Source organism: Schistocerca piceifrons, chromosome X (genome assembly GCF_021461385.2).
Source record: "Schistocerca piceifrons isolate TAMUIC-IGC-003096 chromosome X, iqSchPice1.1, whole genome shotgun sequence".
Lineage (NCBI taxonomy): Eukaryota > Metazoa > Arthropoda > Insecta > Orthoptera > Acrididae > Schistocerca > Schistocerca piceifrons.
The window spans coordinates 361,726,709-361,751,953 of NC_060149.1; the positions used below are offsets into that span (position 1 = coordinate 361,726,709).

The 25,245-nt window shown below is 42.3% G+C and overlaps 1 protein-coding gene across 1 annotated transcript in view; it reads right to left on the bottom strand.

Moving 5' to 3' along the window:
• LOC124722941 (rho guanine nucleotide exchange factor 17) overlaps positions 1-25,245 on the bottom strand; it is a 649,460-nt gene that overhangs the window by 379,490 nt on the left and 244,725 nt on the right. The window contains exon 2 of the mRNA XM_047248104.1: positions 9,664-9,741. The gene's annotated coding sequence lies outside the window, so the exon portion shown is untranslated. The remainder of the gene's footprint in view (positions 1-9,663; positions 9,742-25,245) is intronic.

Genomic DNA, 25,245 nt, shown 5'->3' on the forward strand with positions numbered 1-25,245 from the left:
GAATCATCGCAGCATTCACCTTAAGTGATCTGGGAAATCACGGAGAAGCCAAATATGGATTGCTTCACAAGGATTCAATCACCGCTCCATCTGGATGCGAGTCCATTGCCTTTGCACTGCGCCACGAACATATTTGTTGTGCTTTTGTAAGTGTCTCAAAATCAGCTTGTGACCTGATGTATCCTGCGAAAAATCCTAAGAAGGATCATCAGCTGTTGATCCTCTTTTCTCTTGTTTAGACTCCAACCCTGGGAGGTCCTTACACTATTAAACTAATCGCGTGTCCTTTGATGTAATGGGATGGCGATTTATTATATATACTGTAACACATGTCTGGTCTAAGGAAAATACTACTCAATGAAAAAATAGAAGCGTAACAGAATTAAATAAACAGTGAACATTTACGCTTTGTTGCAAATACAAGTTTTCTTCATCTTCCTAACAAATAAAGCGAATATTAATGGAATGAGTTCCTATGCTTGTAACAGTACTGAATACTGAACGTTGTTAATAAGCCTAACATACGCTGTTGATACGAAAACTCAGAAAAATTAAATTAATGCTGCATGTAGTCGACCAAAGAAAAGCCACGTAGCGGACACTGAAGGGAAACATTTCGTAACAGCTTCCCGAAAGCGCCCCACTGTGTAATTAACGTCGCTGATAGGTTTGTAACTGACAATAAGCGATTATCGATTTGTGCCATATGTGGCATACGCTGCGTAGTGGCTTAACGTTTCATGTCGCGGGTCACAGTATATCAGGTAACACGAAATATGTTTAACCCCAAAAAACTGAATGGAGAATAAATTAATAGAATTACTCACAATGGTATAGCTTCTGCCATTCTCGTATCTTCATTCACTTCTCGCCAGGGATACGTATTAGTAGCCATATTACTTGTAGTGACGCAGAATTTGAACTCAACCACTGTGGATTTTTCCGCACGATGTTTGGAAAATATGCTATATAATATAATTCATACGGATGTTAATGATTTTTACCGTTTTAATTATCAAATATAAAACTAGAAAGCGTTTGTTTTATGTTTTCTTTATTGCATGAACGACGCAGAGATCGGGCGAGGGCTGACGGCTATTCTTCACGCGGACGGAAATTTCACGCCACCGGATTTATTCTTCACGGAGTCAACGGCCGTCTGTCACAAGACGCCCGAAGCCGTCACAAATCTCCTGCGACTATTATTACTATTCATTGAAACAAAATGAACACTGTGCGAATGGTGATAACTTCCTGTGGGACCAGACTGCTGAGGTCATCGGTCCTTAGGCTTACACAATGCTTAATGTAACTTAAACTAACTTACGCTAAGGACAACACATACACCCATGCCCGAAGGAGGACTCGAACCTCCGACAGGGGGAGTCGCACCAACCGTGGCAAGGCGCCTAAGACCGCGTGGCTACCTCGCGCGGTTATGTATAGTTGATTGAATATCTATTTTGTAATGAGTTTATATCCTGGCCGTGCACAAGTTAATATTTTACATTATTTAAAGTTTTTGCAAACGTGGCACTGTGTCTTTTGTTTTAATAAACTAAGGTGAAATGACTTTGGAGATAAAAAGCAATAACACGCAGAAATTTATTTTCGTGATGTGTTTTTATGAAAGTTTGATCAAATTAGTCTATATATTGAAACAGTATTTGTACTGTGAGCAGTACTAAAGGTTACCAGCGGAACGAGATCTTTGGTTCTCAAATAGGTCGACGTCATTTAACTGAGTAATAAGTGTATTCTAGAATATGGTAATCTACTTTTGGAAGGTGAAGGTAAAATATTTAATTTTAACTTAATTAAAAATAACTACGAAGGCGGAAAGTGGAATACCTTAGAATAACAGTGCAGAATCCAGAGATCCGGTGTATTTAGGTGAGCGCTTTATTAATCATACTCACTGGCTGAATAAGCAATGCAGCAATCAACACACTGCGATGACTTTAATCCAAAATGTTAACAAGAAGTCATTATACGTTCTCGTCCCTATTCTGTCTGATGAAGACGAACCTATCAACTAACAAATAAGAGTGGTGCACACTTGGCTGTATACGGTCCACGAAAATAAAATTTCAAGGGTATCATCCGTCGTAACGAAGTATCGATGCTACGTGTCATAAGACATTACACACTATGCTTACCTACAGATTGGTAAGCGTCGAGGGAGGCAGAAGGCGGGAATGGTGTAGTTGAACGTCTCGTTCACAACGAGATTATTAGTGGCAGAGTATTAGCTCACATTGATCAGATTCTGGGAGGAATATATCGTGAGAGTATTGAAGGAGCCGGTCGGAGTGGTCGAGCGATCCTAGGCGCTACAGTCCCGAACCGCGCGACCGCTACGGTCGCAGGTTCGAATCCTGCCTCGGGCATTGATGTGTGTGATGTCCTTAGTTTAGTTAGGTTTAAGTAGTTCTAAGTTCTAGGCGACTGATGACCTCAGATGTTAAGTCCCATAGTGCTCAGAGCCATTTTTGAGTACTGAATGAGCCATAACAGTATTCGCCTGTTGTCATGATTTAGAGAAATTACGGAAAACGTAAATCGGTATGGCAAGATGGGGATTTGAGCCCCGGCATTAAAAGTAACTGTCCAGTTTCCTGAGCCCCTAACGTTCGGAGAATATTTCGAGCATTTACTTGGAGTCTACCATGGGAATTAGGATCTGGTGCTTGGGCCAACGCAGTTCGAGAGCAGAACATGATTCATGCTACGACGAAGCATGATATACCGCGCAGAGTTCGGAGGGAAGGTGCGGGCGCTACGGTCGCAGGTTCGAATCCTGCCTCGGGCATGGATGTGTGTGGTGTCCTTAGGTTAGCTAGGTTTAACTAGTTCTAAGTTCTAGGGGACTAATGACCTCAGCAGTTGAGTCCCATAGTGCTCAGAGCCATTTGAACCATTTGAAGGTGCGGGTTTAGATGATGGGGGAGGGCACTGCCTGCTTGTGTAGTGCTTACTGAGAAATTTGCGTGTGAAGAAATTACAGCAGGGTCACGGAGATGGCTTAGGCATTGTTGGTTAACGTAGCAAAGTCACACTGGTAGGCTATGAAAATGTCCAACTACCACTGACGAACGGTTCAACCGTCAAAGGAAGACAGAAAGACCTTACTACCTTTGCAGAAAACAGACTACATATCAGTTTAAAAAATATGGCTGCTGAAATGGCCGAATTATGAAACGAGCTACCCTGTGGGAAGCAGCAAAAATGAAGCACCTCAAAATAGTGGCGTAACTGTGAGGATGAGAGCTGTAACTTAAATAAACTTGTTGATAGTATGACAAATAAAATTGTTATTACCTCTTCCACTCAAGGCTGAGGATGTGAAAACTCCCGCTATGTTAGTAAACGTTGTAATTACTGAAAAGTTCAAATTTTAAGTTGACGGTATTAGGCACATAAAGAAAACGTGCATACATCTGATAATTGTATCACCAAAGGATGAAGGTGACGTTTCTCACAACGGAAATAATTGTTTGAACTCTAAGCTTTCTCCAGTGTATGCATTATTTGAATAGTTTATGGGAAAATTCCCCCACCCCCTATGTTACATTCTCGTAAAGCATTGGAACGAAATAATGATGAATGTATGAAGTTGCGGGCATTCAGACAGAAAATTAAGTTAATTTAATTCTGGAATAGAATAAGAAATGACGAACTCATAAAAATAAGGTTTATGTTTTAAACTGGCATAAGGTTCTTAAAATGGTAATTATAAAGTGATTTGTACGGTTTACAGACTATTAGCCAAGGTTTATATGAATGGTTCTCCAAGGTACAAGCTGTTGATTGTCAAACAGTGCCCTTCGCCATAATATTTGGATGGTCTTCTTTTTTGTCCAAACACTGTAAATGGTACCAAAACCGTGAAACATGCACCAGTGAGATTGGAAACAAGTCGTATGGCCAGCTACACCATTCAGAGAGTTGTTTCAGACAAAGGGGTTGAGGTTGGTTCGGTGAACTCCTAAATGCACTATGTGATCAAAAGTATCCGGACACCTGGCGGAAAATTACTTACAAGTTCGTGGTGCCCTCAATCGGTAATGCTGGCATTCAATATGACGTTCGTCCACTCTTCGCCTTAATGACGGCTTCCGCTCTCGCAGGCATACGTTCAATCAGGTGCTGGAAGGTTTCTTAAGTGATGACAGCCCATTCTTCACGAAGTACTGCACTGAGGAGAGGTATCGATGTCGGTCGGTGAGGCCTGGCACGAAGTCGGTGTTCCAAAACATCCCAAAGGCGTTCTATAGGATTCAGGCCAGGACTCTGTGCAGGCCAGTCCATTACAGGGATGTTATTGTCGTGTAACCACTTCGCCACAGGCCGTGCATTATGAACAGGTGCTCGATCGTGTTGAAAGATGCACTCTCCACCCCCGAATTGATCTTCGACACTAGGAAGCAAGAAGGTGCTTAAAACATCAATGTAGGCCTGTGCTGTGATAGTGTCACGCGACACAACAAGGGGTGTAGGCCCCTCCATGAAAAACACGACCACACCAAAACACCACCGCCTCCGAATTTTACTGTTGGCACTACACTCACTGGCAGATGACGTTCACCGGGCATTCGCCATACCCACACTCTGTCATGTGATCGCCACATTGTGTACTGTTATTCTTCACTCCACTCAAAGTTTTTCCACTGTTCAGTCACTGTTTATGCTCCTTACACCAAGCGAGGCGTCGTTTTGGATTTACCGGCGTGATGTGTGGCTTATGAGCAGCCGCTCGATCACGAAATCCAAGTTTTCTCACCTCCCACCTAAGTGTCATAGTACTTGCAATGGATCCGGATACAGTTTGAAATTCCTGTGTGATGGTCTGGTTAGATGTCTGCCTATTACTCATTACAACCCTCTTCAACTGTCGGCGGTGTCTGTCAGTCAACAGATGAGGTCGGCCTGTACGCTTTTGTGCTGTACGTATCCCTTCACGTTTCCACTTCACTATCACATCTGAAACAGTGGACCTAGGGATGTTTAGGAGTGTGGACATCTCGCGTACAGGCGTATACACAATTGATACCCAATCACCTGACCACGTTGGAAGTCCGCGGAGCGCCCCATTCTGCACTCTCACGATGTCTAATGACTACTGAGGTCGCTGATATGGAGTACCTGGCAGTAGGAGGCAGCACAATGCACCTAATATGAAAAACGTATGTTTTTGGGGGTGTCCGGATACTTTCGATCACATAGTGTAAGTTTATGTCTCGGACAGCCTATTTGCCATCGTTCCAATTCCAGGTAACTCTACAACGACGCCAGAAGCTGTCTTTTGGTGTATAGTTGAATTTTTAATACTACTGAAAGTCGAACTATGACCAAAAATTACGTGGACATTCCGACTGATGAAGTATATCCGATGGAACATATGTTGTTTGAAACTGCATACCAGTACCCTAGTTTCTAGTTTCCCAATATTCTGATCAGGTCCCAAGCGAGACTTTGGACTCGCATTTGGGAGGACGAGAGTTCAAAACCCTGTTCGTCCATGCAAATTTCATTTAAGTACTTATTAACTTACTAAGTAGAAAATATTCGAGAAGCTATGTTCAGGAATTTAAACAAAACATTATGCAAAGGGTACCAGTAGTGCTACTACAAGGTAAATGTGGTCTATAGCTGCACTTGTTTTTGGACCAAGAAAAAACTACCTGAGAAGTCTCTGAAGCAGGAACGCTTCTCTGAACAGATTTAGTGTTATTAACAACCATAAAACTACAACTGTACGTCATTCCGCTTCTGTTACATACGCGTTCATGTTGTTCAGTGGTAGGTTGCGAACATCTGTGGAATTGGGAAAAGGAGATTATCGCCGTGTCTCGTGGAGAGTTTGAATTATTATGAATGGCCCACTAAGAGTTTTACCCTGTCACGTGGTTCATCAAAATGAGTGCGCTATTAAAAGGAATAAAAGTTTGCATTTGAGACTGAACAGCGCGTAATTCATAAGGTATGATACGGCAAAAGAATAGAGATGTGCTGATGTGGCCCCGTTAGCTGTGCGCTGCGATACACGTGGCCGCCGGAAGCCAGACGGAGCAGAGTGGTGAGGCGGGTGAAGATATCGCGGAAGACCTGCGAGGACGTCTCTGGCCATGCAGCGTGACCTCTATTAAAGAAGACCATCAGATTGTAATGACATGCCCCAGAAAGATCTGCACCCTGAGTATGAATGATGAGTGTCGTTTTAACAAATCTCAACAAAGACCATTTACAAAATTTTACAGGAGATATATGTTTTAGTTGTACTCAGTATCGTTGATTAAAAAGAAATAAAAAAAGTGTAACATTGGTCGTCCATGTGGGTAGGGACTGAAGAAGAAATTAATGAAGTTTATCACTAACGGCCTTTATTGAGAAAACAAAAGTAACAAATTACAAATTTTTACAAAACTCAACATCTCCATTTTTTCATGAGTGTTTCTTCTTTATTTTATTCAGTTGTGCGTTATACATACATTTTCTAAACATTTAAATTCAATGGGCTCTTAATTACGCTACACACTGAAGATAATACCAGAATTAGAAGTTAACAGTGTAATAGTAGATTTATATTTTTCTGGTACCTTAATAAACATATGGACAGAAGTGCCCACAGTAAAAAAAAAAAAAATTGTTTCTCACTTTCTCACATCTTAAACCCATTATAAAACTCATTGTCATACTTTAAATGACGACTAAAATTATAGTACATATTTTAATGCAATGCTTAGATTTAACGCTGTGTGAAATCCAAAACAATACTCAAACACTCTTCTTTTTAATGTAAAGGTTCTTCATAATACTCGATTTTGCCTTCAATATAATTCCTTGTACAGCTTTTGAACAGAGCTTTTCCCTTTCCTCTTACTCATTTTCAGAATAGGACATCAACTCCTTCACGTTATTAGCTTTATTTTTGCTCACATGATTCATTGATGGAAGTCGAGATGCTTCAAACGTTACTGAAGCACTTCTCTTTCCATATTTCGGCATCTCGAGGTATATCAGTGAAACAAAGTATTTTGAGAAAGGCATTGTGGCTTGGTCTTAGGTTTTCTTACAACACATTTGGAGATTGATTTCATATAGTAACTATACCAGTCTTCACTCCAAACTTCAACCTCCCCAAACTTTCCTAAAACGTCATAATATTCTGAGGGAAGAGTGACTGTTTCGTGTTTTCTTAGTTCTTTTTCAATAACGCCAAAAGTCCCGTCAGGAGGCAAATAGCTATGCCCAGGCACTGGGAAACAATGCCGAATTCCTTTAAATACCATTGATCTTTCAATGTTTCTAAAAGCTTTGCCATCATTGTGGAGGTTTTGTTGTGGGAACCACAAGAACCAGAAAATAATCTCTGACTTAGATTTTCTGCGTCTTGGATTATTAGATCTTGCTCTAGACAATGACAGACTTGAAAAAATAAGTATTAAATAAATATAATCAGTTTAGACAATTATTTTTATTCTACAAACTTTTTGTTTACGCTGTAAATAAAATCAGACTTACCTGCCACTTTCCTGAATGTTGAGGCACATAAAGGAGCCTCTCGGCCTTATTCTTCTCTTATATATAGGAGTAGTTTGAGATTGACAGAGATCTTTGTTTACTTTTATCGTCTTCCTTCCCTCTGCGTATTTTAGGCAAGTTTACTCTCTTGTATCGTAGTAAGAAATTATCATGTTCGGCTTTTGTGTTGTTCATATACAGGCTACCTCTAAAATGAATAAGATCATGTTGTTTCAGTATGGTTACAGTCAGCATTCAGATCTTCATTTGATAATGCAGTCGTGCACTTCTTACTCTTTTGACGTTGACGACTCCTACTTTGTCTTCCACTTTTAATCTTCTGAACTGTTTCAGAATATTCTGAATCTTCTAACATCTAAATAATGATGTTCAAACAACAGCGTTCTACAACAGCTACTAATCGTATAGTAAAACAGTGGATAAGCATGGAAGAGAATTACGCGGGAGAATAGGTACTGTTGTCTAACAATCATTTAGCAAACAGTTGGTTTATCTTATAGGGTGTTGTGCGATTGTACGACAATAAACAGATGCGAATGTAGAGGCTATTAAATTTAAGTTTTAAATTGAATGTTTTAAGTTTCAGCCAGGTAGTGTGAAAGAAGGATTAGTTGATTTTTGCGGAATCTTGGAAAAAAGGAGATGTCGAGTTTTGTGAAAATTTACATTATTCAGGCGCCTTTTACAACCGCAAATATTCAAACTTTCCGTATTTTTGTTAGCCTTTGTGTGAGGCTCATATTAAAGTACCAGAACTCGTTAAAAATGGATTTTGAAAAAATGGTGTTTGCCAAGTTTTGTTAAACCGATCCTGTTATTTGTCTTCAGTCAACTGGCGCAGATCGTGACCCTTCTCATCTATTTAGTAGTTGGTGTAGGTCTTTACGAGTGCGCAAACATTCTGAAAGAATCAAATGATCCCATTCGACGCACTAGGTCACCACACTGGCAAATCGTCGGTGTACGATGCTCGAATACCCATGCTGTGACATGCCGTTCACAGCGTTATTGTGTTATGAAGGCAATGCCACTACTAAAGTGAAAACGTCAGAAACCTGTTTCAAATTCTCACGCCAATGTGTATTGGCGTGCTCGTTGTCTCTCGCTGCCTTGACACTCTAGGGATCCTTTCCCGAGTATTACTGTTGCGTGTAGTCCTGCCTACTGCTGAAGCCTTCAGATTGTGATCGCGGAAATTGACTTACCTATAGCAGTGTTCTAGTGTCCTACTCTCAAAGCAGAATGAACTCCGCAGTTTGCCATTGTCGTGTTCTTGCTGTGTCTGTCATCCCACAGTAGTGTCACAGTTACAGAGCGACCGGTTGTAGCGCCGTCCCCTTGGGGATGTCATACAGTGGTAAGGCTTCGTCTACCGATAGGGTTGGAGGCGATTCGCTATAACGTCTCGTCCTTCTGGTTTATAATTACGGTAGTTTCCTTAGATATTTTCGAACAAATGGCGAGATGTTTTCTTACACATTTACCATTAGTTTCCTCCCTCCATCCTAATCATTTTACGAACAGACGGCCTGACTCGTCAAAAGTTGAAAATAAAAATAATGACAGAAAACTATAAGGAAATTCAAAGATTACAACACCTGATTTCTTCATAACTTGTCTGGCAGAGAGCGACGTGCCTCAGTGTACATGGAAAGAATATTCAGATTCTAAGCGCTCAGCTATGGTGGTGAGAGAGTGTGAACACGACGAAATGAAGAAAATAGCTCACTGCCTCACAAAGAGCACTGACGTCTGTGAGAACTTGAATAGCGCCATCACTAACAATAATACATATAGCTTTCGTTTATCATTTAAGTTTATGTATGGTGTAAACATGGCCACGAGACACCAATCATTGATAAAATTATGGTCTCCGACCCACTAGCGCTATGATCAACCCCGAGAACGCAAAATAGTTTTATTTCAACGTGTCGTCAGCTACAATGATAATGAGTTGATAAACCCTAACAAATTATTGTCAGCCACACTTTGTAAAAATGCACATTAAATTTTTATAGTATTTTTGTATACATCTGAACAGCGCTACTTCGTATGCGGACGTTACATATTCGAAGCTACGTGCTTGCTAAAGTAACGACATCGAAAAATGGTACTTACGAAGACTAGAATGTGCAGTGACTCCACGTAAGATCGTTCCGTCTCCAGAATCTCGACAGCGACATGAGTTCTTGTGTCCTGAAAAAGACAAAATAAGAGTGAATGGAGTAGCAAACCAATGAAACACTAACGAATGAAGACTGACGTCTTTATAATGGCATAGTCAGCATATGAAACATAGATAACTGCGAAATCTTAAGTGATTTTTTTTTTATAGTGCAAGCACTGATGATAAAGACTCCTGCCTACTTTTCCACAAGAGCACGAGACGACCGGGCAACCGATTTCATTCCGCATTAGTCCACAACAAAATAAATGCTGTATTAAGCTTGAAACAAATCAATAAGTTACTTGCACAACGTTTAGTTTTGAGGAAACATAATGCCAGTAATTCTTCTCAACAATCCAAAACTAAAGGAATCATCAAGATTTACCAAACCTTAAATAAGTTACTCGTCAATGCAGTAACTACGACTTGGTACAAGGGTTTATGTTTGCGGTTTCGTTAGATGGTCTCCGTAAGTATGCTATACTTAATCGATAAGTTCAACAATATCTGAATGTGTTTACTTCCTATTTTCAGGAAAGTTCAGTGTACTCCAGGATTTGCTGCATCAGTACTCATCTTCTGTATTAGTTGACAGAAATATTGACAATAAATAAATATTAAGACATAGAAAGGAAACATAAAAGACTAGACTTCCTTTCATGTAATGATTGAGCTTTTATGCCAGTAAGAGAAGTGATAAGATAGGCAGATTGCTATCTACGGCACCCTACATCTGAATTACAAAAAGAAACTACAGAAAGATATGGAACTTGGAAAAGGCCACTGGAACATAATCAGGTGCACAGACGCTATATCTCCTTATCTGCTCTCCCACTGCAGAATTTTGATGGATTACAACACGTTCTAACAACAAGATTAGAACTGGTTAACTCTGGATCTACATCAACATGCTATAGCTTGATACCCACCTCCATCGTAAATCAATTGTTTTCGCCACTCTGCCAATGTCTAACCCTTTGTAATTACTTCTGACATTATGTTGGCTCCGGTTGTAATCCTGGTGGTGGGCATTTACATTAGCAAAAATTGGCCAGAAATGGGAGAGTAGGTGTTGAGCTAGAGATGATGTCAGTAGTGGAGTATCACCACTTCCAGTGCAGACAAAGGACTCCCCCTCCCAATCAAGGTCAAAAATTCTGTACTTCGATATTCAAGATAGAGGAAGTAGGTCAAATTCTGGAGCGTTGCTGCTCCACCATAAACAATTTGGAGCTGCACATATTATTATTATTATTTACAAACAATTTTAGTGTGAGCACTGCAGCAGAGTGTGAGTACTGGAGCAAGTAGTGCCGGCCAGAGTGATACGCTTTCAGAAATCCTGTCACTGTCCAGGGTGTCAGTGTCCACCCACAAAGCAGATGGGTTGGGAATCTTTGATCGACTGGGGTTATGCTGGGCCACTCATGAAAGCCCAGCCAACTGGGCATTGCAGACATAGCGCACCGCGCATCTGTAGACCTTTTTTTATTGGGACAACTTTTTTAATGATCTATGACTGCGTCATCAGCAAAACCCACATGCCCGAGCTGTAAAGAAGAACTACACCCATAACACAACTAAATTTTTCTCATGCAGCTACCTTAGCTGTAAAGAACCACATTTTTCTTTTTTTAATTATGCATCCATTTTGGCTTTTGCTCAATGTCCAAAGCCTCTTCCCATGAACTACTAACAAGGTAAACTCCCCATTGCACCCCTCTCAGATTTAGTGGTAACTTTGTCCAGTGGATAGCCCATCAAAAACTGAACATGGATCTAGCATGAAAACAGGAAGAAGGTGTACTGAACTGTGAAAAAAGAAGCAAAAGAGAAACAGTGAATGGTCCAAGTTCAAGATGTGCAACATTGAGTAACCTGCAAGAACAATGGTGTCGTGGTTGTGTGGTCAAGGTGCTGGACTGCAAACAGGGAGGTCGGTGTTCAAATCGCCTTTGTTCCATAACTATTTTTCAGAAAATTATGAACTTTCCGTCAGGTCATTGACGTGTTTGTTCTCCTTCCGTAGTCTTGGTAATTGTCATACTATACATTGGTTATAGAATGAGTCATGTGATAAGAATATATTACTGTCACAAGTAAATGTGATGAATAGTGAGAGCGGGCAAGATACTGCATAGACCTCTCACAGAAATGAAAACTACACATAAACAGGAATGCACTATATTACAGCAAAGGAATTGAGGAGTCAAAACTTCCAAAATGGAATGCAAGAGTCATAACACGTGGTACTCATGTAGAGCAAACACGAGGTATGTACGTCTGGAGGCCTCTTCCTTACACCTCACTGTTGCAAACAGACGCTACACCACAATGTAGACACAATTTTGAATATAGCGAAGTGACATGTAAATGGCCGTACAGAAAATTCATATTTTGTGAAAAAAATAGGGAACGAGGCAGATTTGAACATGGACCACCCGCTTAGCTGCTCAACAAGATAACTACAGAATCACAACGCCATGGCTAGTGAAATTGGCGCGAAGTGGCACATATTGAGCTTGGACCATTCACTGTTTCTATTTTGCTTCTTTTTTCACGGTTCATTACACCATCCTCCTTTTTTCACGTTTGATTCACGTTCAGTTTTTGACAGGCTGTCCACTGTGCCATCTTACCACTAAATCTGAGGGGTGTGGAATGAGCAGTTTCCCTTTTAAGTGTGTAGCCATGGTCTCTGTTAAAACTGTTGCTATTTATTCTAATTTCAGTTGTTTTTCTATAACACAATTCCAATAAGATGATGTTCGACCCAAAAAGCTTGTCTTTTCAAATTGTATTTTATGCCCTTTTCTAGGCAATGTTCAGCCATGGCTGGCTTCTCAAGTTGCCTTTTTTAAGTACGTAGTGAGTGCGCTGCATAAATCTCAGCAATACTGTGAATAGTTTGACATATGTAAATGCCACCACATGCAGAGGGGACACCATACACACCACGAACTTGAAGACCTATGTTATTCTTAATGGGGTGTACCATATCCCTCATCTTGGAGGCAGGGCCAGAACACTGGCCTCAGTTCAGGTCAGTTCAGTGTGTAACCTATCTTGCTATAAGTTGCTCCACAGTATGGAAGGAATGCAGTTGGCTGGGCCGTTTCTGCCGATTGACCAGGCGTCTTTTGTTGGTGGCATCTGAAACACTTTTGCAATTTCTCCCTTGCTGTAATCATTTTCTCTGAACACGTGCCGGCCTGTGTAACCGAGCGGTTCTAGGCCCTTCAGTCTGGAACCGCGCGACCGCTACGGTCGCAGGTTCAAATCCTGCCCCGAGCATGGATGTGTGTGATGTCTTTACGTCAGTTAGGTTTAAGTAGTTCTAAGTTCTAGGGGACTGATGACTTCAGATGTTAAGTCCCATTGTGCTCAGAGCCATTTGAACCATCTTAACACGTGCTTCAAATGCTAAAATTCAGACACGGTATGGCCATCATCAGAAATAAACTTTGCCCTGTGTACTGACGTGTTCAAGACTACTTTCTTGTGTACAGGATAGTGAAAACTGCTGGCTTTCAAGCACTGGTCAGTGTGTGTAGATTTCCTGCACAATGAATGACCTATACTGTCTCTAGCTGTCGTGAAATTTTTCACGGAGCACTTTGAGGAGCAAGTACTTACTCTTTGAGGCTGCATCTGTTTTGCTTCCTACGGTATGTTAACGCCATCTTCTTGACATGGCCTCGTGGTGAAAATGCACTCCAGCAGCTCGTCGACGGCATGGTGTCCATTCCAACATTAAATTTACTGTCAAGTCGGAAAGGTATGGCAAGCTTCCGTTCTTGGATGTTTTAATTGAGTGGAAGGCTGGGTGTCGGCTTGGGCATTCAGTGATATGTGTGTAGTACTTGAACACCATCAGTTTTCGACACCCCATATACAAGAAAGCGGCCTTGAACGTGTTAGTACAAAGGGTGAAGATTATTTTTGATGACAACCATATACAGTTTGAATTTGAGCATTTGAAATACATGTTAGTGAAAATGGTTACACCAATGGAGAAAATGCTGACTTTCAGGTGCCACTGATGAAATATTCCTCATGAATTGACAGAAGAGGCCAAGTCGGCCGCATTCCTTGCGTACTGTGGAGTAACTACCAGCAAGACAGTATGCATGCTGAAGAGCAGGGACTGAGACAGTGTTCTAGCCCACCTCCAAGATGACGGATATGTTACACCCCTTAAAGACAACATAGGTCTCTGAGTTCCTGGCGTTTATGGAGTCCCTTGCGAATTTAATAGCATTTACATTAGGTCAAACTGTTGGCACTGTTGATGAGCGTTGTGTAGGGAACTAATGACAAGTTAAACAAAGGGAACTTGAGAAGTCAGCTGTGGCTGAACATTCCCTGGAAATAGCACATAAAATACAATTTGAAAACACTAGAGTTTGGGCTCAAACATCATCATATTGGGATTCTGTTATAAAAGAAGCGCCTATATTAGAATAAACAGCAACGATTGTAACAGAGACCAGGGGTATACACTTAGTAGGACATGGGTGCAGGCTTTGGACATTGAGTGAAAACAAAGATGTGAAGTCTGATGCTTGTAGGGTCACACGAGCGGCAGTTTCAAATGTGTGCCAGCCCCTCGCGCTATTTGATGTTACTCGGTCTCACGGCAGGCTTGAGCTGCTTGGAACTGCCCAACTTGCCTTATGCACATGTGTCACTCTAGGCCTCTCTTGAATGTTCCAGATGCTGTCATTGCATCTATATAAGTAAAACACGGTGCCAGACCTGACAGTTAAGTGTTTTAACTCCCGATGACGATGGCAGAGACAGCATTCAAAAGCTTGAGTGTTTTAATTTTTTTCTGCACAGGAAGCGCAGTAACCCACTATTTTTCTCCACCAGACGGCGTGTGTCAGTGTCCTTGGGCAACAACAACACCTTTCCGCTGTCTCTATAGACTGTGCGCATAAGGAGTTGTTAATTGTGATCTGTCTACCATCACCTTTTTTCTCACAACAAGAGCAACACAACAAAAATTGCAATGGAAGGAAGTGTAATATGTAAAACACGCGACGAGGAAGAAACAATAATGGTGTGTCGATACATAACATCATCAGCAAACTCATATTTTATGTTTTCTTTTAGCAATTGGCCTGTAGTAATTCAAATGTACTGTTGTTCTGCGCTACATCTTAGTGCATTTTTAGTTGTACTGCGTCGCCAAAACAACAATTTCATCCTAGTTAAAGAGCAGAATGGCACGTGGCAGTTCCAGTCAGATGTTCATACATCTAGGGCGCAGGGGTCTCCTGGTGTAAACAGCAGTAGACAAGGCCAAGCTGTGTCTCGTGTTGCCAATCAGCGAGAGTGGCACCGTTCGACGGTCACTTGCTACGCGATTAGCCACTGCTTTCAATCTCCCATATCCCAACACCGGCAGAAAACAAAGTTCTCGCACCGGAAAAGATTGTGTCGACATACTAGCAATTTATCACTATGTACTTCAGACAGTATTAACTGCATTTTTAGACAATTTTGCCCATTTTACACCTATAAGTTAGACTCAAACGCACAGCATTTTCAGTTTTCATCGGGTCATATTACTATGTGTTCTTCGCAATACATTCGTGAATCGAGTGTGTAAAAAATGAATGCGCAGTATGTACAGTAATTAATCTGCACTGTCTCCATGAGACGTGCTGGTTAATCTTAGTTGTTATGGAGACAAGTTGATAACATGAGTGTTTCAGCTTAACTCTGACGTGATGTGATGTGTGTGTCCTTCTTTCTCGTGAAGTTCTGTGCTGTCTTCTCTCGAGGTTACTGTGCTTTGAGCTTTGTGGATGTCTATGCCCTCTGAAAAACTGATTCTCAATCCACAATTTTTTTGAAAAACTTGTTTATGTATGTTCCACATTTTGATTTCAACCAAACTTGGCACACATATCACTGTCTGGAAAGAAATAACGTGGGAAAAAGAACCAGCGATCTCCTATAGGGGCAGGGGTGATACAGTGGAGAGAGTGGGCAAGGAGGATATGGACAGACAGAGTGAGGGCGTGATGAAATGGACACAAAAAGAGGGAGAGGGAACATAAAGAGAGAGGGAAGAGGACGAGAAGGACAAAGAGAGGGGAGAGAAGAAGATGGACAGAGTGAAAATGGACAGAGTAAGTGAAAGAGGAGGAAATGGACAGAAAAAGTGAAGGATGAATAAATGGACAGAGAAAGGAAAGAGGAGGAGACAGACAGAGAAAGAAAACAGGAGATGGACAGATAAAGAGGGAGTAGGAAATGGACAGGAGAGGGGGAGGAGGAAATGGACGGAGAGAGGGGAAAGGAGGAGATGGACAGGGAAAGGAAAGAGGAGGAGATGGACAGAGAGAGGGAGGAGGAGGAGATAAAAAGAGAGGGAAGGAAGAGGATATGAACTTAGAGGGTGGGAGCAGAAGGACAGAGAGAGAGGGGAGGAGCAGATGGACAGAGTGAGGGGTGGGAGGAGGTGGACAGAGAGAGAGAGGGAGGAGGAGATTGAAACAGAGGAGGGGGGGGGGCGGAGGAGGAGATGAACTAATTGAAGACAATACTCGGGCAATGCCAAGTACTCAGCTACTATTCTATAAACGGAATTTGTAAGGTAAACGGCATCTTCTTTCGAGCTCCTACCAAACCAGCAATTGAAAACGAACCTTTGGACATCAGCTGTCTTCTTCTTGTATTTGAAGTCTAAGCTGATGCCACATTCCGAAAAGTCAGGTTACGATACTGTCTCAAATATTTCCCAAAATATGAAAAAAGGCAGTTTGAGAATGATATAATTAAGTACAGGATTTAGCATCGCCTTGAAAGGACAGTTTTAAGTTTAACTGAAGACAAAACGTATATATTATCAATGGAAGTATACTTAAAAGTTTTGTGTTTAAACTGTTATGTGAAGAATGACATTTGACAATGGAGTGTGTAGTTGCTTAAAAATAAAGTGGATAGAGCGTTGAAAAGGAATGAGTAATAAAATAAATAAAGTAGCTTTGATAACATTGTCATCTTAACAATCTGCGTCATCTCTGATATTCTACTTATTTGGAAATCAAAAGGTGAAATATTCTCAGATTTTTTTCGGTAGTCGAGTCTGTTAATCTACATCGATACTATCAGAAGAATTAAATCTGAGAGCGATTAGAAGCAGCTTATTTTGATTTTGGTCATAAACACGTTAAGTCGGCTTTTGCCTCTGCGCAGATGAAAACCAAAGCGGGTGACGTTTCCGTATACTGGTTCGACGCCGGTGTGCATAGAAGAAAAGCCGTATATAAATGGCTGCCATAACCACGACTTGGAGTCGATGAAATTCAGCTACTCCTGAGATTTCCGAGTCACACAATGACGGTATTAGGACTTTTGACGGTGACCCACGGTGGAACCAAAGTTTTCCAGAATGCTTCAACTAAAGTTCTTATGATAAAGCACTCGCTGAGGCTAGGTACTTTTCCATGATACCATTATGAGAGGGAGAGAGAAAGAGAGAGAGAGAGAGAGAGAGAGAGAGAGAGAGAGAGAGACAGACAGAGACAGAGAGGGGGGCGGGGGAGGGAAGGAACGAGAGGGACTGGGAGGGAGAGAGATGGGGACAGAAGTAATTTTCTGGCTGGTGGTAAACGCTGCAAAAGAAACCAGTGTGACCTGTCCACAACAAAAGTTGTAGCATTTGTTGGGTGAGGTGATGATGATGTTTGGTTTGTGGGGCACTCAACTGCACGGCCATCAGTGCCCGTACAAAGTCCCAATTTTTACACAATCCATTTTCTTTTCATAATAAAATCTAGTCACCCTCACAAATGATGGAGATGATGATGATGGAATGATGAGGACAACACAAACACCCAGTTCCCGGGCAGATAAAATCCCTAACGCGGCCGGTAATCAATCCCGAGGCTCCGTGATTCAGAAGCAGCAACACTAGCCCATAGACCACGAGCTGGGGGCTCATTTGTAGGTTGTAATGCTACGAGAATGACACATGCCTGGAAGAGCGCCGGAGAGAACCCGACGAGTTGCAAATCTGGCAGTGAACCACGAAATGTGACTTCATTAAAGGATGAGACACCTCATCCACTTAGCAGTGGAGGAACATGGAACCTAATCTCCAAAGGCGGCTTAGCAGCAGCGCACTGCTACATGTGATAATGTATTCTCTCACAGTTTGCCGGCTTCTCTATACTGTGGACTAAATGAACGTATTCCTTCGCGCAGGATACTTCCGACACCAAACTAATAATGCCTTCAGCTAAATTTAGTTCTTTTGTGGAACACCGACTGGCTACGAATCACTTTTTTCAGTGAACTTCGTTTCAATCTGAACCGTAGTGCTGCTCAAGTATACGTGGCAGGCTATAAAGGCGAAAATAATCTTCCCGAGAGAATTTATCCTGCATCACTGCAAACACATGCCTGGAGTGATGGGGTGGAATACTATTATGAACATGAGCGATGCGTTTAAACTATAGAGAGTAACGACACTGACTTTTACTGCAGGTAAACTGTGGAACCTCTCATAGCACCAAGCCTTTAAGATATCCCTGAAACTTTATTCAAAAAGTGCAAATATTCGTCCACACGAAGAATTAGTCTCTGCACTACAGGTATCATTTCTGTACAAGGCCTGACAACAAATGTAACTTCCAGTCGCTGTAAATGTCTGAGATTCCGTCAGCAGATGAACAGGATAGGAGAAAAATTAAGATTTAATGTCCCATCGACGACGAGGTCAGTGGAGGCAGAGCACAAGCTCGAATTAGGTAAACCTGCTTCATTGTAATTTACACCAACTAGGAATGGGAACGGACCGGATGATATGAACTTTGATATAATAGATCCAGATACCGAAAGATGGAATTTGCTTAACTCGGCTGCCAATAGGATATCGAGAGCACTGCTGTATGAGTTTTACCATGGGGAACATAGGGATACTGATGACGAAGAACGGGACGATATACCTCATAACCAAATGGGTCAAGATTAACGACGTTTAGAGCGTGTGCATACAAGAAGAAGGGCAGCGGTAGAATGACAATTGAACAGTGAGACGAAATCTCATTTGACATTCAAAGTTCGGAAAGGAAGGACATGATGATGAGTCTAAATGGGATACTGATGAGTAGGCTAATTAATTATGTAAAGTGTTTATTTAGAGTGCTTGATTGTTTAAATTGCACCAAAAGAAAATTATTCACAGGAACCAAAATGGTAATGTGAAGGCCCGAGTGCAGCCGAGCCATGAAGGATCATGTGGCAGTAGTTTAATACATAGGTAAATTTAGATGTAGAGAATTGCATGGTCAGCAGACTTGAGCAACACGAAGACTGCTGGTTCCCATTGTAACAGAGGGTCCTGTGGTGGTGGGTTTTTCTTTCACTTTTACTTCAGTCTACTCGCTCTTTCATTTCTATATTTTTCTCTTGTTAAGGCTGTACAACTTCGCTGTAGACGTTTAATATTGTACATTCAGTATCATACTGATAGAAATACTGAATGTAACAACCCGTCTTAGACTCGCAGGATGGAGAAGGGAGATGAACAGAGATAAATAAATAAAACTAAATACTAAACGTCGAGAAGGAGGTCGGCTGTGTCCTTTTCGAAGAAAGCATCCTGGAACTTATGAATTTTAACATTTTCTCGGCAAACTGAATGTTCAAACAAATTTCGGGTTTTCAGCCGGTCGTCGTTCAACACACCCCCGATATTCCAACTGGGACCTGCTGGTCATCTTGAGGTGAGGCATCGAAGTCTTCGATGACTCACCTGATGAAATATCGTGGGACGAATCGAACGGTGGCCTTCTGCAAGCCAGGAATTGGTTTGAACATGTTGGAACTTGCTTTAAATTATTCAGGAAACCTGTTTCGGCTGAAGACTAGCTCGTGATGCTTGTATAGTAATTGGTACGAATATATTTTATCTATAACAGAAGATATCTGTGTTTTCTTACAGCAGTACATAGAGGCATAGCGTAATACTGATTTTGAGCATTTTATGTTTCGTTGTAGGGCACATTTACTCGTTCCTATGTTGCTATGTGGAATATTATCAAAATATCATTCAGTTCTGACGATTTATTAAATATTTTCTACAAACATCATTATGACAAACAAGAAATTCGCTTGGTTGTAGATTATATATAGAAAACCGAACCAGACCTGGATATCGTTTCAGCATAATCTTTTTCACTGAACACGTGCTTTGTTCACAAATGTATGGAAATTATGTTTGTGTGTTAAAACTATATCCGTCTTTGAAAGGATGCTACTATTCTACCTCTATCTCAACAACTTTCAGTTACAACTTTTCAACAGGAAAGAGTGCTGCGTAGAGGCCCATGTAGCAGAAACTAAACTCCGCCCGAACAGGCCATGAAGGCTCAACGGTACCTACCGGCCGCCGTGTTATCCTCAGCCCACAGGCGTCCGCGGATGCGGAAATGGGGGGGGGGGGGGCATGTGGTCAGCACACCGCTCTTCCGACCTATGTCAGTTTCCCAGACCGGAGCCGCTACTTCTCAATCAAGTAGCTCCTCAGTTTGCCTCACAAGGGCTGAGTGCACCCCGCGTGCCAATAGCGATCGGCAGACCGGATTGTCACCCATCCAAGTGCTAGCCGAGCCCGACAGCGCATAACTTCGGTGATCTGACGGGAACCGGCGTTACCACTGCAGCAAAGCCGTTCGCCCCTTGTAATAAAATACACGTAAATTAGCAGGACCTACTGAATGCGTGGTCTAATATCGTGAACGGATGGAACAATTGGAGGGAAATATAGCAAATTTTCTTGTTAAACCTGTGGTGAATAAAATACAAGGTGAGATGGTTGAACGTGAAGGCTGAGGGCTGTCGTAAACGGCTATATTTCAGCCAAAGTAAGCACCTAATTTTAAAGTTTCAGGGCTACATCACGCTGTCTTTACCGTCTATCTGAAGCGAAAATGCTAAGAAGTGATATTAATTTTAATCTAAACACTGAAAGGGGTAAGTTATTTTCGTGCCCTCTTCGTAATTTTACAATTCCCTGCCACACTACTGTTTTGTTCAATACTTCCGCCAGGTGTATATTTGTGTGTCACATTCCAGTGCTTGGAGGAGGGTTTCCTACTAGAAATTTGATTTTATTTCGTACTCCATTTAGTGATTGGGATCAGCAGCCACGTTTCTTTGCGTATACGGAGTGCTACTGTAATGACCTGCATGAGATGATAACATGGTGCCATAGCGTCCTGTTAGAGGTAGTTAGTTACTTTCGTTCTTTCCCTGCGAATCGAGAGTTCATAGGCTTTTTTATGCCTGGCTGATGAGAGCAAGTAATAACAGCAGAAGTGACCCTTTCCGCCATTTTTAAAATAGAGACCTCTGATTGGCGCAGTAGAATTCTTCGAAAAACTTTCTAGAATTTCTGGAACTTTTCTCTGTTCGTAAAGGCCCTGGGGACAACGGCCACCCCAGCTTTCCCAACGCCTCTGGTTAACTTAGTGGCCCACAATTTTTAGCGGGCGTCAGGGATTGGTCACTTGCCCTCCCTTTGTAATGAACTGATTCTGGACACAGAAACGGGCGGGAGGTCTGTGAATTTAGAGACACACTTGGAAAGAGCAGCCAGTGACTACAGACGTTCTGATGGAGCCTGGAGTTAGATAATGAGTCGAGTTAAGAATTGCAAGTTATGCAGCATTTAAACCTGTTGGTATCAGCACCATCAGAGCAGGTAGTGACTGTATTCATCTTGTTGCCCTGGTTTGTACTTCTTCGCGTGGTCATGTGGACTGAAGAGTTTCTAGCAAACAGAACACAGAACGTCATTCTCAACCGAGAGAAGTCTTCAGACGTAAAAGTGGCTTTAGTCGTCCGCGAAAGGAGTGTTAGAAGACCATTACTTCCCACAACACATATAAATGACCTAATAGATAACGTCTGTAGTTTCGTGAGGCTTTTTGCGGATGATGCTGTTATATACAGATAATTCACAACACTATAAAGCTGTAGAGAAATGTAGGAAGAGCTACAGAGGATTGACGCACGGTGCAGGGAGTGGCAAGTGACCCCCAGCATAAACAAGTGTATCGTACTCCATATACGTACACAGAAAGACCCATTACTGTGTACGTATGAGCCGCGCGGGATTAGCCGAGCGGTCTTGGGTGCTGCATTCATGGACTGTGCGGCTGGTCCCGGCGGAGGTTCGAGTCCTCCCTCGGGCATGGGTGTGTGTGTTTGTCCTTAGGATAGTTTGGGTTAAGTACACAATAACGAAACAGTCACTCGAAGCAAGTACTTCCATAAAATACCTAGGTGTATGAGTAAGGAGCGATCTGAAGTGGAATGGCAACATTAAATGAATCATGGGTAAGGCAGGTGCCAGACAGATTAATTGGAAGAGTCCTCAGGAAACGTAGTCTATCGACAAAGGAGGTAGCTTACAAAAACACCCGTTCGGCCAATATTAAACATTGCTCGTCAGTCTGGTATCCGTACCATATAGGATTAATAGAGGAAATAGAGAAGACCCAAAGAAGAGCATCACGTTTCGTCACCGGTTCATTTAGTAAGCGCCAATGCGTCACGTAGACGCTCAACCAGCTCCAGTGGCAGACGCTGCAAGAGAGGCGTTCTGCATCACTGTGTGTTTTACTGTTAAAGTTCCAATATGTCGCTTCCTCCTACGGGTAGCTCGCGAAAAGACCAGAGAGATTGGAACCCACGCGAAGCTTACCAAAACTCGTTCTTCCCAGCAAACCATTCACTACTGGAACAGAAAAATCTATACGAAGTACAAATGGCTCTGAGCACTATGGGACTTAACTTCTGAAGTCATCAGTCCCCTAGAACTTAGAACTACTTAAACCTAACTAACCTAAGGACATCACACACATCCATGCCCGAGGCAGGATTCGAACCTGCGACCGTAGCGGTCGTGCGGCGCCGGACTGAGCGCCTAGAACCGCTAGACCACCGCGGCCGGCATATACGAAGTACCCTCCATGGTTAACCATAAGGTGGCTTGTAGAGTATACGTGTAGGTGTGGATGTATATGTAATGTTCGAATACAGTATTAGTGGTCTGTTGTTTGTCACAGCCTCCTCTATCCAGTGCATAAATCGTAAAGCTGCAAAGCGACATGAAACGGAACGAGCACGATAGGTCGGTTGTACGGCAGGTGAATGGACGCCTTTGGAGTATTGGCAGATTATTAGGAAAGCGTTGCTCACCTAAAAGGTGCGTCTGGAAAGTTCGGTGAATGGTCTCAGAAAATAAATGAAATAAGAGTAACAAACAAAATGCCTTTACCGGCCTTCAAATAGATCACTATTAGCTACAACACAGATCTGACATCAGCTGTAAAGTTGTTAGAAATTATCAACAAACACTTCGTGTGGAACTCGAAGCACCGTGGTCACGCGTTGTTCGATATCTGCGTCATTACAGAAAATGAGACTTGGTGCTGCCAATACGATCCGGAGACCACGCGACAGTCTGTGGCTGGTGTTTCATCGTGTCCCCCGCAACACAAAAAAGTCGAATGACAAAATCCAAGATTCAGACGATGTTGATCGTCTTTTTCGAAAGCAAGGGCTTGATGTATCATGAATTTCTGCCCGACTGTCAATTGGTCTCTGGATCGTATTGGTAGCAAGACGCAATGACGCGGATATGCAACAACGTATGGCCACTATGCTTCGAGCGATTCAACAAATAGCCTTTGCTGACAGTTTCCAGCAGTTTCACAATCGATGTCAAAACTGAGTTGTAGCTAAAGGTGATTACTTTGAAGGTAAGTAAATGTATTTTGTTTGCGAACTCTTGTTTCTTTTATTTTCTAGTGTAGTCATCGTACTTAGAAGACTAGTCTCGTACAAAGGAGACAGTGTACAAAACGCTTGAGCGACTCATTCTTGAGTACTGCTCGATTGTTTGGGATCACTACCTAGCGGGTTGAAGGAAGGCATCGAAGCGGTTCTGTAGGTTGTTGCTAGATTTGTTACCAGTAGATTCGATCAACATACGAGTATTACGGAAATGCACCATGAATTTAAATGGGGATCTCTGGAGATGATACCATATTCCTTTCGTGAAATACTTTAGAAAAAGCTTAGATAGACTGTAGAACGATCCTACTGTAACCAACATACATCTCGTGTAAGGCCGGCGAAGACAAGCTAAGAGAAATTAGGACTCGTGCAGAAGCATATAGACAACCGTTTTGCTCTATTTTCAAGTCGAAAAGAAAAGGGAAACACTAGCAGTGGTACAAGGTACCCTCCACCATGCACAGTATGGTGGTTTGCGGAGTCGGCGTGTAAATGTAGGTGGGCATGTTGAAAAGTATTGCCCCCGAATGCTATATGTGAGAATTTGAGAGGTGGCACGCCACTCTCTCACTTTAACTACACTGTCTGTCAGACAATTATTCATATTTTAGGTCATGATCTCCATGTTACCCAGTACTACATTTGGTAGTGAGGTTTACGACTTTTTTTACATGAGGAAACTGTGGGCAAAATGTGCATATAACTGCATGTGTAGCCCGTAGAGAACTTGTACCTGAGGGGCCATAGTGGAGGCGATGGAGAACAGGGAGAAAGATGGATTGCAGGCCATAAATGTTGTGTCCAGTGACCTGGCTGTGCAAGTGATTTGGGGAAGCAGCACCTTGTGAATTCTACCTGCAGAGGGACTTCGGGCAATGGCACTCCACTCCTTCCACTTAGGGTCGAAGCAGGAGGGCGCTGGTTAGCAAAACATTTTATTTGTTCCAGGTGAAAGACCAATGCGAACGCGGCCAGTTGGCGGAAAGTGCGTGGAGGAAGACATTTAAGAGAGACTGCTGTGGTTTTGTGCAAACAGTGGGATGGTCATAAAACTACAAGCATTCTCATGTCAGAAGCTCAGACGATACGAACACAGTGGCTGGTGCACCTCTTTAGTGAAAGCAAGACTGTAACTCACCTGATACCAGGGAGTCGTCATGTTCTTTTAGTGAGCGGCAAAAACATATATTTTACGAGAACGACTGTCTGGGAAGCTTAACAGTCTTCTTTCAGAAATTGGAAGTGGTGAGCCTGGTAAGATTAGAACTCTCCATAAATGAGGGACTGTCGTCCCATGTAGGTAGGCGTTTTTGGCCGAAACATGGCCATGCTTGCCGTGAGAACGACGCCTCCCTAGTCGAAAATCATCTTTTTTCAGACAAAAGAGTTTTCACGTCACTAGTTGGCTCCTCTCAGGATATGCAAAGCAGAGGCTTACTCCGTATAACGAGGGTGAACTTATTCGTCCTGAGTCGGCTGTATGTCGTTTGACAATTCCAGCACGCGCAGTCGTGTCTGTGAGTTAAATTGGGTGGCCAGACCAGTGAATTGGTCAATCTAACACTGAAATCTACCGGGATTTCAGGGCTCTGATAGGAAAGTTTCCCGCGTTCTAATAATCAGAAAGCCAGACCGCGTAGTTTGCTAGTTTTCTCGGAAGTATCTGAATATTACAGCTGCCGCAGCGCGCCGCTCATCTCATGCCG